The sequence below is a fragment of the Peromyscus californicus genome, unplaced genomic scaffold, assembly GCF_007827085.1.
Source record: "Peromyscus californicus insignis strain IS unplaced genomic scaffold, ASM782708v3 Scaffold_4__1_contigs__length_199733344, whole genome shotgun sequence".
NCBI classification, from domain to species: domain Eukaryota; kingdom Metazoa; phylum Chordata; class Mammalia; order Rodentia; family Cricetidae; genus Peromyscus; species Peromyscus californicus.
In genome coordinates this window covers 195,774,198-195,788,217 of record NW_026294562.1, presented here as the reverse complement: position 1 = coordinate 195,788,217, position 14,020 = coordinate 195,774,198, and the positions used below count along the sequence as shown (strand labels likewise).

The 14,020-nt window shown below is 37.9% G+C and overlaps 1 pseudogene; it reads left to right on the top strand.

Moving 5' to 3' along the window:
• Positions 1-8,828: 8,828 nt before the first annotated feature.
• On the top strand, positions 8,829-9,960 carry LOC128094825 (poly(A) polymerase alpha-like; annotated as a pseudogene).
• Positions 9,961-14,020: the final 4,060 nt, after the last annotated feature.

The window sequence follows — 14,020 nt, the reverse complement described above, 5'->3', positions numbered from 1 at the left end:
AAGAATATTCCTTTTTTCATGAATTCACAAAGCTTCCTCCAAAATTGACTATATATAAGGTATAAACAAGTTTCCACAGTTATACGAAAATTGAAATAATACCCTGGACTCTGTCCACCACTATGAATTAAAGTTGAATATCAACAATACCAACAGGAAATATACAAACTCATGGAAACTGAACAACTCAGAACTGAATGAACAGTGGGTCAAGACAGAAACCAAGAATGAAAATGAAAACCCAGCATATGCAAAGTATGGGACACAATGTAGGCAGTTCTAAGAAGCAAGTCCAAAGCACTGAATGACTACATAAAAATATTGGAGTAATTTCTTAATAATAATTATAATACACACTTGAAATCTCTAGGAAAACAATAGTTGAAAATAGTAGATAGAAAGAAATAAGAGGACTGAAAAATCAGAGCTGTGAAAATCAAGGATGAAATCAATGAGATAAAAACAAACAGCAACAGCATAAACCAAATGAAGAATAAAAGAAATTAAAGGTTGTTTCCTCAAAGAAATCAAGATGACAAGGCCTTAGACAAATTATTCAACAAAATGAGAGAGAATGTCTAAATTAATGAAGCTAGATATGAATGAGATGACTTTACAACAGATCCTGAGAAAATTGAGAGAAACATAAAGACATACTTGTGGGAGCCATACTGACTCCAACTTGTGGCTTGATTCCATCTTGATTTAAGGTCCGATAGTTCAAACTTGTCTTTGCTCCTCAAGGCTGAATAACAGGATGTCGACAAAGGCGTGGTTACTAGATGTTTTGATAGTAAGGAAATGTTTATGCTTGTTTGTTCCTTGAACCATGGTGATGAGGTCTATTGCCCCCCTTGCTTTGTGTATAAAAAATGCTTTGCAAAATAAATTTGGGGCTATTGCTGTATTCACTGAGAGCACTCCCCATTCTATCTTCTGTGCCTTGTCTTTTTTTTAAAATCTACACTCCCTCTTTCAGGTACTGTTGGACAGATCAGTTGGTCCTGATATGTGGTCCCCAAACAGGGGATCTGAAAACAGGGGCTTCATGAAGGACATTCTGGTGAATGCAGCATTCAGATATTATTAAAGTAGAAGTGCAGTGAGTTACTTGGGAGTGAAATTGTAAACATGGGGCAGGGTAATAGTAGACAACTGTCTATACATTTGCTTAAAGATATTTTAAAATTCAGAGGACCTAAAATAGGGCAGCAGCCAGTAGAGAAATTTTTAGTTTGTAGGGAAATTTCCCAAGCATGAGACCTTGGACACAGACACATGGGGGATGATTGTAGTCAAAATCCAACATCATTATAATGAGCATAAGCCTGGGAAGGTCAAAATGGATTCATTTATTCTGTAGGCACATATAAGGGACACTTTTAGTTTGTGCCATGAACAGCAGAAAGTATTTCCCCCTGATTAAAAGTGAAACAAAACACTCCATGACTCAAGAGGAGACAGTAGACACAGACTCCTTTAAAAAATTGTTTGATGATGATCAGTTCAGTCCTGATGATGAAGCTGAGCTTAAGGAAGAAGACACTAAATAGCATAATCAGGAGTTTTCACCTGCTCTGCTTCTGACCATGAATGTTGAGAAGCACAGATTTTGTGATGAGACTAAGGAGGAGCTGAAGGGCTTGAGAGATTTATAAGTTTCCCTTTCACAAAATTGGAGACGGTGCAGGTATCCTCTGATTGGAAGAGCATTTCTCTTTCTATTGTAGGGGCTGGATTAGATCTACCTGGGGGGGCTATCTATCAATGTAGAAAATTTGCCTATGACTGCTATGGTGCAAAGTCCTCCTGGAACATGGAAAATCCTCACCCTTAATAATGTATCTCCCCTGCAAGCTAGTGTTAGAGAAGCAGCTGGCAGAGGGAAGGATGTGCAAGGATTTCATATGTTCCCAGGGACTGATATAAGCCTTGCGTACCAAAGCTTGGAAACTGATGGTCAAAGCTTGCCTGTCAGTAGAGGATTACTTGTGGATTCAAGAGATGGAAGCATTGGGCTAATAAATGTAAATCAAAGAAGGATACTAAGAGGAATCCACTGTGTTATTTAAGTGACATTTTGCTTACCCATAAAAATGAAGGAGTTTTGCTTGACACATCTATACAGCTTCAGCAGAGTCTTGTTCATGCAGGGTTGTTAATTGCTACAGGAAAGTGCAAAGACAGCCGCCTTTTCAGTATTTGGAACATACTGTATTCTAAAGAAATTAAGCCTTCAGAAAATGGAAATTAGGAAACATAGCTTGTAAACTTTGAATGGCTTTCAAAAATTATTGGGGATATTCAATGGCTATGACCCTATTTGAAGTTGTCTGTGGGAGATCTGGAGACCCTCAGTGAGATTCTTACAGGAAACAGTGATCCTAGTTTCCTTTGTTATCTTACAGATGTTGCTGGACAAGTACTGGCTCAGGTGGAGCATGCCATTCAACATCAGCAAGTATGCTGTGTTGACTATGCAAAACCATGGGGAATCTATGTGCTTCCTACATGACATACTCCAACAGCTGTGTTATTGCAAAATGGGCTGTTACTGTGTTTGAATCTAGCTGTCTCACCAGCCTGAGTGTTGAACTCTTATTCTGAAGCAGCAGCTTGCTTAACACAGAAAACCTGGATAGATTCTAAGTGATATTTTGGTAGAGAACCAAGTGTGATCAACATTCCTTTTATTAAACAACAAGCTGATTGTTTATTTTAATATAATGATATTTGGGCAATTGCTTTTGCTCCGTTTTGGGGCCAAATTGATAATCAATTTCCATCTGATTGATTGTTTCAATTTACCCAAATGCATTCATTTATATTTCCTAAAGTTGTGAAAAAAGATCCCATAAAAGATGCTATGCTGGTTTTTACTGATGGTTTCTTCAATGGAAGAGTTGCTTATGTCATTAATGGTAAAGGTTATGCGGTACAAACTGCTCCAGTTTCAGCTCAGGTAGTAGAATTTTGTGCTGTGGCTATGGATTTCCAGGGTTTTTTTTGTAAATAGCTCATTCAATTTGTATACTGATAGTCATTATATTTTTGAGCCCTTCAATTTATAGAGACTGTTTACTGCATTGGGACTACTAATGGTCATGTTAGGATGTTATTTCAGCAAATTCAAGAAGTCATTTATTGAAGAAAGCTGTCATGCTTTGTGATTCATATTAGGGCTCTTTAAAATCATCTTGCCCCTCGAGCTGATGATAATACATCAGCTGATAGATTAATACAGATGGTCACCTTATCACAGGTTGAATTGGCTCAAGAGTCACATGACCTTCATTATCAGAATAGCAGAAGTTTAAGAAAAAAATTTGGCCTTACCAGGGAAGTTGCTAGTCAGATTGTTAAACAATGTGATGTGTGTCCACAGTATTTGCCTGTGCCTTCCTTAGGGGTAAATCCTTGAGTCTGTCTTCCCAATCATTTATAGCAAATGGATGTTACTCATGATGCAGAATTTGGTGAACTAAAATATGTGCATTTGACAGTCAATACCTATTCATGTTTTTTGATGGCTATTGGGCAAATTGGGGAAGCTACCAAGCATGGGATAGCTCATTTCTTAAGATGTTTTTCATATGTGGGGATTCCTAAAATTATAAAACAGATAATGGTTTGGGATATATTAGTAAAGCATTTCAGCAATTTTGTTCCCAATGGAAAATTGAGCATAATACAGTCATTCCTTATAATCCTAAAAGACAAGGTATGGTTGAATGAGCCCATGGTAGTCTCAAGATCCATCTTCAAAAAATAAAAAGGGGGACTTATATCCTCAGTCTCCATATAATGCATTCAATTATTCCCCTTTATTTTAAATAGTTTGAAATTGGATGCCCATGAGCAATCTGCCACATATAGATTTCGGCATTATGGCATTCGAAAAACTTCTGATGAGGTGAAATGGAAGGACCTTTTCACTGGGTTATGGAAGGGAAACAATCCTCTTTTGATAAGGGGTCGAGGGCATGTTTGTGTTTTTTCACAGGAAGAAAATGAAGCTAGATGGTTGCCTCAGCATTTGGGGTGGTGTACAGAAGATAGGATTGCCAGGCCAGATGATACTGTGGTTGCTTATGCTTTCTCAGAGGGGTTGGAGTGAGATTTACTGAACTCATGTTCCTGATTCCCCAATATTTCATCCTCTAGTCTGGAAAAGGAAGGAGATTATGGTTATGGTTAATGATTCTCAGCTTCTTGATAGACATGTTACACAATTTTCCCAACCTCTGTGAGTATTAATTATTCTAGATCCAGCTGAGAAATACTTCCCTGTTTTTCCAAAATAAACCTTTGTTTGGGTGCTTGACCACTTATCCACATTATATCTTGTGACAAGGAGGTCACTTTTGCCATTATTGTGTTTATCTTTTGTTGTCAAAAGGAAATAGAAGACCTGAAAACAAGTGCCTCAGAGATTTTCCCTCTGAGGGAAAGAGACTTATTGGAGCAATCCAACACTATTATGAAAGCGATGTGTGGCTGAAGACTCTCTTAGTATACTATCACTGAATTTCAGAGATATGTGCTAGACTGGTCAGGAAACCAAATTAGGAGGTACTAAAGAGGCCCTCCAAAATGATTAGGAGGAGTGGGATGAAAGTTTTGCTGTTGGTATTTGGTACTTGGGGACTGGAGCAACCGAAAGTTAGCTTTGGAAGCCACAGCCTGTGATGCATTGGATTTTAGGATAGGGAAAATAAGACATTCAGAATTATGGAGTTACTCTTATCAGACTCATAACAAAAACACATTTTCTTGTCTCTAAAATAGATCAGTATTAGGTTGTGTTAATGCACAATCTTTTAATGTAAGTTATGAGAATTGTAATTAACCATTTTTAATAATCATACTAGAATTATGATGTTAACTCATTATTGTTTGTAACCTCTTCTTTAACAATGAAAGTGTTACTGGTTGGAAAAAGGTTAGAGCTCACCTGAGAGGAATTTAGTGTGATGGTATTGAGTCCTTAGATTTGATGTGATTAAAAAAGAAATGTTGGATTTTGATGCAGCTAAAACTGCTAAAGACATCCTTGACCAATTTAACAAGGTCATTCCATCTTAATCATCCTTTATTCCCTTATTAGAGTATATTGCAGCCACAGGAACATGTGTATTGCTAGGCATTATTTGCTTGTCTATTATTATCAAGTTATTTGTGAACTCTTGGTGGAAAGTTGGTTCAGAGTTACATGGTGTTAAGCTCTGCATCCTCCATTGAAATTTTCTAGAGGCTGGTAGTTAAAGACAGATAAGTCCTTTTCACCATTCTACTACCTGAGCAGTGAATGAATGATGGAATTCGTGAGACTAAGATGGATAAGACTGGTTAGTTGAAAAAGGCAACCTAATACAGGAACATTCATCTGAGGGGTTCAGGGCACCCTTAGAAAATAAAGGGGGGAATTGTGAGACCCCACAGGGACTCCAGCTTGTGGCTTGATTCCATCTTGACTTAAGTTCAGAGAGTTCAAATTTGGCTTTGCTACTTAAGGCTGAATAACAGGATGTTTGGCCAAAGAACTGGTTACTAGATGTCTTGCTCATCAAGGCCAAGTAACAGGGTGTTTGGTCAAAGGTGTGGTTACTAAATGTTTTGATAATTAAGGATGTGTTTATGCTTATTTGTTCCTTGAACCATGGTAAGAAGGTCTTCCCATCCTCTCCCTGCTGTGGGATGTTCTGTATGGCAAATGTGTTGCTAATTAGTCAATAAATAAAACACTGATTGGCCATTGGCTAGGCAGGAAGTGTAGGCGGGACAAGGAGGAGAATAAAGCTGGGAACTGGAAGGCTGAGTGAGAGAGACACTGACAGCCGCCATGATGAGAAACAGCATGTGAAGGTGCCGGTAAGCCACGAGCCATGTGGCAAGGCATAGATTTATAGAAATGGATTAATTTAAGCTGTAAGAACAGTTAGCAAGAAGCCTGCCACGGCCATACAGTTTGTAACCAATACAAGTCTCTGTGTTTACTTGGTTGGGTCTGAGTGGCTGTGGGACTGGCAGGTGAGAGAGATTTGTCCTGACTGTGGGCCAGGCAGGAAAACTCTAACTACATCTCCCCCCCAATCTTTTTTTTTTTTTTTTGGTTTTTCGAGACAGGGTTTCTCTGTGTAGCTTTGCGCCTTTCCTGGAACTCACTTGGTAGCCCAGGCTGGCCTCGAACTCACAGAGATCCGCCTGGCTCTGCCTCCCGAGTGCTGGGAATAAAGGCATGCACCACCACTGCCCGGCTATCTCCCCCCAATCTTGTTTTGGGTATTAAAGGGCTATGATAAATAAATTCGGGGTTGCTGCAGTATTAACTGTGAGCCATCCTGATTCTATCTTCTGTCTTTTGTCTTTTTCTTTCTTAATCCTCACTCCCATATTCAGGTACTCTTGGACAGGTCAGCTGGTCCCTACAGTACACTCCGCATAGCTGCATACTTACTGTCTTCACAGGTGAGATGATAATTGGAGGGAAACACATGGAATCACACAGCCATATCTCAGATATTGGCTGCCTCCCTATAGCATATGTCCCAGATAAAGAGACTTTGGAAGTAGGATCAGTAACTCAGAAAAGATCTAGTGTTGTATGCTTCATATTGCATTGTGCAAGTAGATTTTGTAGCTGGAAGTTTCTCTCTTCCTGCCTGGCCATGCAAATGGGATGAATTCCCCCAACCAATGGTCCTGCAACTACTTGTAACTCAGGCTTATTTTATTTACAATCTTATGGCCTATGGCTTTAGCTTATATTAGCTAGCTCTTTCAACTTAACTCAACCCATTCCTATTAATCCACATGTTGCTGCATGGCTTTGTGGAATTACTTATTCTCTCATATCTTGCTTCTCCTGGCAACAGCTCACAGCATCTGCCCTGACCCAAATTTTCTTCTCTCTCTCAATTGGATTTCCCACTTGGTTCCATTCTGCCCTGCCATAGGTCAACGCAGATTTATTTATTAACAAATGGGAGCAACAGATAGTCACAGCATATAGAAAGACATCCCACAACATTTCCCCTTTTTTGTCTAAATACGAAGGAGACTTTTACCTTGAACAATAAAGTTTTATATAACAAAAGTTGTCAAGCAAGAGTTACAGTATCTAATCTATTTGTATTTGGTAAAATTAAAGAAAATATTCTATCATCTATCCTATATTTGTGAACCTAAACTTTTATATCTTATTTACCTTTTATCATAACAAAGAAAAACTATATTTATAACTATCTAGTCCAACTCCATCAAAGACCCCAGAAAGATATAATATTACCTAAGTAAACAGGATTGCATTGTAAGCAACTTTCAAAATTCTAGAAATGACAGAGGCATCTGGCTGCCTGGAAAGTCATCCAAATTTCCTCTTTAAACTAGAGGCATCTATCTTCAGCCTATGAGCCTATAGTTTCTCAGTTACTTCTCCCTGTTTCCTGAAAAATGTCTAGCAGCCTCCTCTGCAAAGAAATAACCTGGAGGACCACCTTGCTTTTTTTTTTTTTTTGCAAAATTCAGGGTTCATTTTTCTATGGGTCCTGCATGTCCAAGTTATAATTATAAGACATACTATCAAGCAATCCAGTAAAGAGCAGTTTTTTTTCCCAAATGGCTAACTATTGTCATAAAGAAAGCAAGCTCCATGTGGAATTTCTTCAATGCCCATCATCTTCTCTGAAGTAGTTGGTGCTGCAAGGAGCAGACATGTCTCAATGTTCAGAAAAGTCAAAGTTCTTAAATAGTGCAAATGCCATATTTTGTATGTTTTTGAAGTGTTTGATGGTAACCTACCCACTTGAAATACACATTTGTATATCTAAAAAATCTTAACATGACTATAAATTTGAGTATTAGCTGGGTGGTGGTGGAACATGCCTTTAATCCCAGCATTCTGGAGGCAGAGCCTGGTGGATCTCTGTGAGTTTGAGGCTAGCCTGGTCTATAGAGTGAGATCCAGGGCAGGCATCAAAACTATGCATAGAAACTCATCTCGAAAAACCAAAAAACAATTAACTATTAAGTTTGTATTTCTTAACTGTATATTACATTTTTAAATGAGCTACATAAACATAATACCTTCAACAGAAATAAAAATATATAAACAGTGTAACAAAATTAACTTTAAATTTGTATCAATAAACCCAAATCCATAGCAATGTAAAACATTTCAAACAAATTGTTGTTCTTTAAAAGTAGGTTTAATATTCTATCCTTTAATCCTATCATATCTATATCCCCTTTTCTTTTTAGAAAAAGTTTGCATTTATAATCAACCACCGTTAAATTTGGGCATAACTTCTAATACTACTTCCTGTTTGTTGGGGGTTCTGGCAATCTTATAGGGATCCTGAGAAAATTAAGAGGTATAGTTAAAATATGGCTGTAGTAGTGTTTGAGGCATTATTGACCTTTCAGGGATTCTTGGTCAAACCATATTAGACTAGAAGCAATCCACAGGTTCTAATCTTTTGTGGAAACAAAAGCAGAATGTCTTTTCCAAAGCAACATATTCCAAGACACAAATTTTAAAGTCAAGATACCTTTAAAATATACATATTGGTTTAACTGAGGAGCCTTTATAATCAAATCTCTCTCTCCAGTTAAAAATCCCAAAGATGGTTCTAGAATGTTGTGGTAGCGCTTGGGTGCCATGTTAGGATGAAGGGGAAGGAGGAGAAGCGCTTAAAGCGGCGGGGCGGTTGTGGGACTGGGTTGGCCTTAGGGCTGTGGCAGGCCTGTCTCTCCCGCCTAGGTGGATCATGCCCAGGGAAGCAGCTTAGGCGGTGGTGAGTGACTGGGTGGTGCCAGCGCCTGAGAGGATGCCTTTTCCAGTTACAATGCAGGGATCACAACAAATGCAGCTCAAACAGAGGCACTAAGGCATTACCTCTCCTATCAGCTTAGCGGCCCCCAAGGAGACTGACTGCCTACTCACACAGAAACTCATTGAGACTCTGAAACCCTTTGGGGTTTTTGAAGAAGAAGTGGAATTGTAGCACAGGATTTTAATTTTGGGAAAATTAAATAACCTGGTGAAAGAATGGATACGAGAAATCAGTGAAAGCAAGAATCTTCCACAATCTGTAATTGAAAATATTGGAGGAAAAATTTTTACATTTGGATCTTACAGACTAGGAGTACATACGAAAGGTGCCGATATTGATGCATTGTGTGTTGTACCAAGACATGTTGATCGGAGTGACTTTTTCACCTCATTCTATGATAAATTGAAATTACAAGAAGAAGTAAAAGACTTAAGAGCTGTTGAAAAGGCATTTGTACCAGTTATCAAACTCTATTTTGATGGAATAGAGATTGATATTTTGTTTGCAAGATTATCACTGCAGGCTATTCCAGAAGATTTAGACCTACGAGATGACAGTCTGCTTAAAAACCTAGATACAAGATGCATAAGAAGACTTAATGGTTGCAGGGTAACCGATGAGATTTTACATCTAGTACCAAACATTGACAACTTCAAGTTAACTCTGAGAGCCATCAAACTGTGGGCCAAATGGCACAACATCTATTCCAATTTATTACGTTTCCTTGGAGGTGTTTTCTGGGCTATGCTTGTAGTAAGAACTTGCCAGCTTTATCCAAATGCAATGGCATCAACTTTTGAACATAGATTTTTCTTGATATTTTCTAAATGGGAATGGCCAAATCTAGTGCTATTGAAACAGCCTGAAGAATGCAATCTTAATTTGCCTGTGTGGGACCCAAGGGTAAACCCCAGTGATAGGTACCATCTTATGCCTATAATTACACCAGCATACCCACAGCAGAACTCCATGGAAAATGTGTCCGTTTCAACAGGGATGGTCAGGGTTGAGGAGTTTAAACAAAGTCTTGCTATCACAGATGAAATTTTGCTGAGTAAGGCAGAGTGGTCCAAACTTTTTGAAGCTCCAAACATCTTTCAGAGTTACAAGTATGTATTTTAAGGCATGTCAGCCACGTTGCTCTTAAGTACTGTTTTAACAGTGGCCTATGTGGTATATTCTCTTGCCAGATTAGTGAACTTTGGAATCTCTCCTCCGGTGTCTGTAGAGTTTTCCTTACTGTTGCAAAGGACTTAGGAGTTTTAGTCAACTGTTGTTTTTCCCTTTATCAGTACAATGTGTCAGCCTTAGAGTTTTGGTGCTTGATTGACCTAGCATTCCTACTGTGTGTCAGCAGCTCAGTTCTAGGTGTGCAACTTGTCACCAGGACAGTCTGCACCTTAGCAAGCAGGTGAGCTTTTCACTATCTGATTTCTGTTCTCTCTCAAGAAACTTCTTACATTTAATTCTGACAACATACAAGGGTATTTAAAACATGCACAGACCCCCCAAAAATGTCAGTGTTCAGCTGATTTAATGTTTCTAGTAATTAGTAGCACATCTTTGACATACTATTTTCCCTTTCAAAAAAATGTCTGCAAACATGTTTAAGTGGGTATAATTTTTATTAATGTCTTTAATACAATGCTTTAACACCTTAGAGGTTAAAAGCCTCGTGAATTGTGTTGTATTGAAAAATGAAAGTTACAATAAATTTTAAAGAAATAAAAAAAACCAAAAAAAAAAAATCCCAAAGACAACACATCCCAGACTGGCTGTGTAATTTCCATCTTTGTGTGGCTTAGTTTTTTATATTACTTTATTCTCCTTTTTAGCGATTTAAATTTATTATGTAAATATTATATATATGTATATACATATATCATACATATTATCATTGTCTATACCTTCGGGTCATGTTTTAAACTGCAGTGTGTCTAGGACCAAAGCAGCAGACTTGGGTGCTGACTCCACTCCTCTTGGCTTCTTAACTTGGCAGAGCTATGTTTACCACCAACTCTAGGAAGCAGTGGGTCTATGCCTCCATCAAGCAGTGTGCAGCCCAGAAACCCCTTTTCTTTGTCTGTACTAGCAAAAGCTAAATCCACCACGCAGTGCACTGCATGGCTTGGAGACATGTCTGTGTACTATGGTGGGAATCTGCCATGCTGTAGGTCAAGTCCACATGCCCTGAACACACCATACTGTAGCTCAAGCCTCCATGCTGAGGCATCTTTGTATTATGGCTTGACTGAGAGACACAACTAGGAAGCTGCTCTTCATTCCATTTTAGAACCCTTTTTAAAATTTTCTCAGGTTTTGGGTGGAAATTCTTTCTAAAGTGTTGGGGATCAAATGTAGCCAGAAGTTTCTGGGGTCCTGCCCAGTCCTAATGTGGGGATGAATTTATCCTACCCATGGTCCCACAGTCACTTATAAAATAATCATCCAGAGGCTTATATTAATTACACACTGTATGGCTTATGGCTTTAGTTCATATTAGCTAGCTCCTTTAACTTAACTCAACCCATTACTATTCATCTATGTGTTGCCACATGGCTTTGGGGCACTACCTGTTCTCTCATGTGTTGATTCTCTTGGCAGTGGCTCACAGCACCTGCCCTCCCCCTGCTTTTCTTCTCTATCTCTCTTAGATTTCACTCCTGGCTCCATTCTACCCTGCCATAGGCCAATGCAGCTTTATTTATTAACCAATGGGAGCAACACTTATTCACAGTATACAGAAAGATAGCCCAAAACAAAAGTTCATAAAGGAAATCCCATGTCAAGAGTGTGGGTAAGTGGCCCTATCAAAATGGGAGTGTGGATTGAACCTGTGTGTATGTCAAAATTGTAAAGGAAGGAGAGACACCACTGAGGAATAGGGTTAGTCACCAAAGTTACATGTGGTTCTGGACATTTAACATTGCCGAATTCTGCAAATATTTAATATATTCTATAGTGACAATACTTATGGAGTAAAGAAAAGAGTGGTTTAAGGTGTTCTCCCAATCTCCAAAAAGGATTTAATCTTTCAGTTATGAAGAGTGTAAATGAGCAGAACAAAGGAGGATGAATGCAGTTAATAATCAGCATTCTTTACTGAACCATGATTAAGTCCATATTTTGTTGACCGTAGGGCTCATTTGCAAAGTGGTCACTGTGGTTGGTGATATATGTATTACTGAATGTAATTGTAGTGATTAGGATACCAAATTCACATATCCCAAATCTTCCCATTTTTCTTTTTTATATGCAGTATTTGCTAATTAAATATTTTAAGTTATACAAAAGAAAATTAAAACACAACAAAGTACACTGGAAACACAATATTATGTTAATAATCTGCTATTTAACTAGCATTATAAGAATCATAAAATATATTAATATTGATGTTGGTAGTGTGCATGATGGTTTTGTACTTGGAATAAAAACTAGCATTAATTTCTAAGATTAATTGAATTGTTCCCAGAATGACAGTCCATATGATAATGGAAAGATGCCTTTACATAAATTTAAGTAAAACAAAATAAATTGATAAAATGTTTGAATCTATTCAACAAATGTGCATAGTGTGGGGTCCCTTGGGTCATTTTCTCTATAATGTAGGTAAGGAGACTTAAGGAAATGCTGTGCATCTGATGCCAGCTGTTAGAGGTTAGAAGCCCTGCAGTCAGTTTTCAAAATATTGAAATCACATGGAAATTAACGAACCATGGTGTAAGAGTTTTAAAGTGATGAGTTTGGATATGTATAAGATGAACAATGAAAACTTTTTGATATCCTCAAATTCATTTGTGAACTGAAAGTGATCCTAAGAAATAGTGTAAAAATGTCTACATTTGAACTCTTTCCAGTTTAGACAATTAACTTTCATTTCTCACACAGTTTTGCATATATATCTTGTATATTAATATTTTCTCCACTGTTATATTAATAGCCAACACTTTTGTATTCTGCTGGTATTCATCAAGTTTTTTGTGTGTGATTTGAGACAGAAGACAGATTATATTTCTCACATTCAATATTTGAAAATGTATTTGCGTTTATTGTCCAAAATACATGAAATTGTTTTTAACAGTTCTGTAACACATAACACCTATATTCCTCACGTGAATATAGGAAAGATTATTTGAAACCATACAGGTTTCAAGGTAGTACCTCAAGTTTGAACATGATTCACTATGGGGCAAGTTGCTATCACATTATAGCATCTGTTAGTTGCTGTAAATATTCACCCATGACTTATAGTGACCTGTAAATAGAAGTTTAATATTCATTTGTATACATGATGTAAAAAATAGCTCAAAGGCCCAGCATTGTAGGCTGAGCATTTATGTGTAAGAGAAAAGGAAATACTGTAAACTGCATTTGAAGAAACCATCAAAGTAGCAGTCAGTGCAATGCATTGTAACTTTGCACATTTTCTCAATTGCCATTCATCCAGGTTCAAGCCTTTGTCTTAACTCTGCTTTACAAAGGATTGCTGCAGACCATAGAAGCTTTTAGGCTGAAAGTTTTTTGTAACTGATTGTGAATGCAAGCTCTTTCCCTACCTTGAAAAAATGGGCAGCAGTACATATATTTGGAGTAGCAGCTTCATAAGTGTTTTCCAGGCCATTACCATCAGCCACAGGGACTACAGGTGAGCAGAGATTAGAGACAAAGCATTCCAGCACAGTGGTTTATTCCTATGCTTCTGTTGCATTCTGAACATCTTCATAAATTCTTATAATCTTCTCCATGTGACTTGAAAATTGGAAGGCAGAAACATAAGTATACAAGACTGTGGGTACTACTCTGTTATTCTTGACAAAACTGGCACAATCTGCATGCTGTGTTTCTACCTCTCTTTGATGATGTATGTGGGGACCTCAAGGTCTGAGTCAGCATATCAACTGCTCTTACCCTGTATAGCCCCAATCAGAGAATGCAACACATGCCTTCTAACAAACCTTCCCCAAAATCTTCCACTGAGTCGAAGGCTATCAAGACCATCCTTCTTGAAGTGAGTACATTTGTTTTCTTTTATATAATTGCTTGTCTCTTTCAACTGTTTCTGGTGTTCTTGAATAATCCTAGCTAGCTCCTGCTAAATACGTTCATAGTTATCTCTGGGTATTTCCCAGCTGTGAGTCGCTTTCTGCTCATGAGTTACGTTTCTATAGCATCCAGCCACTCTGTTC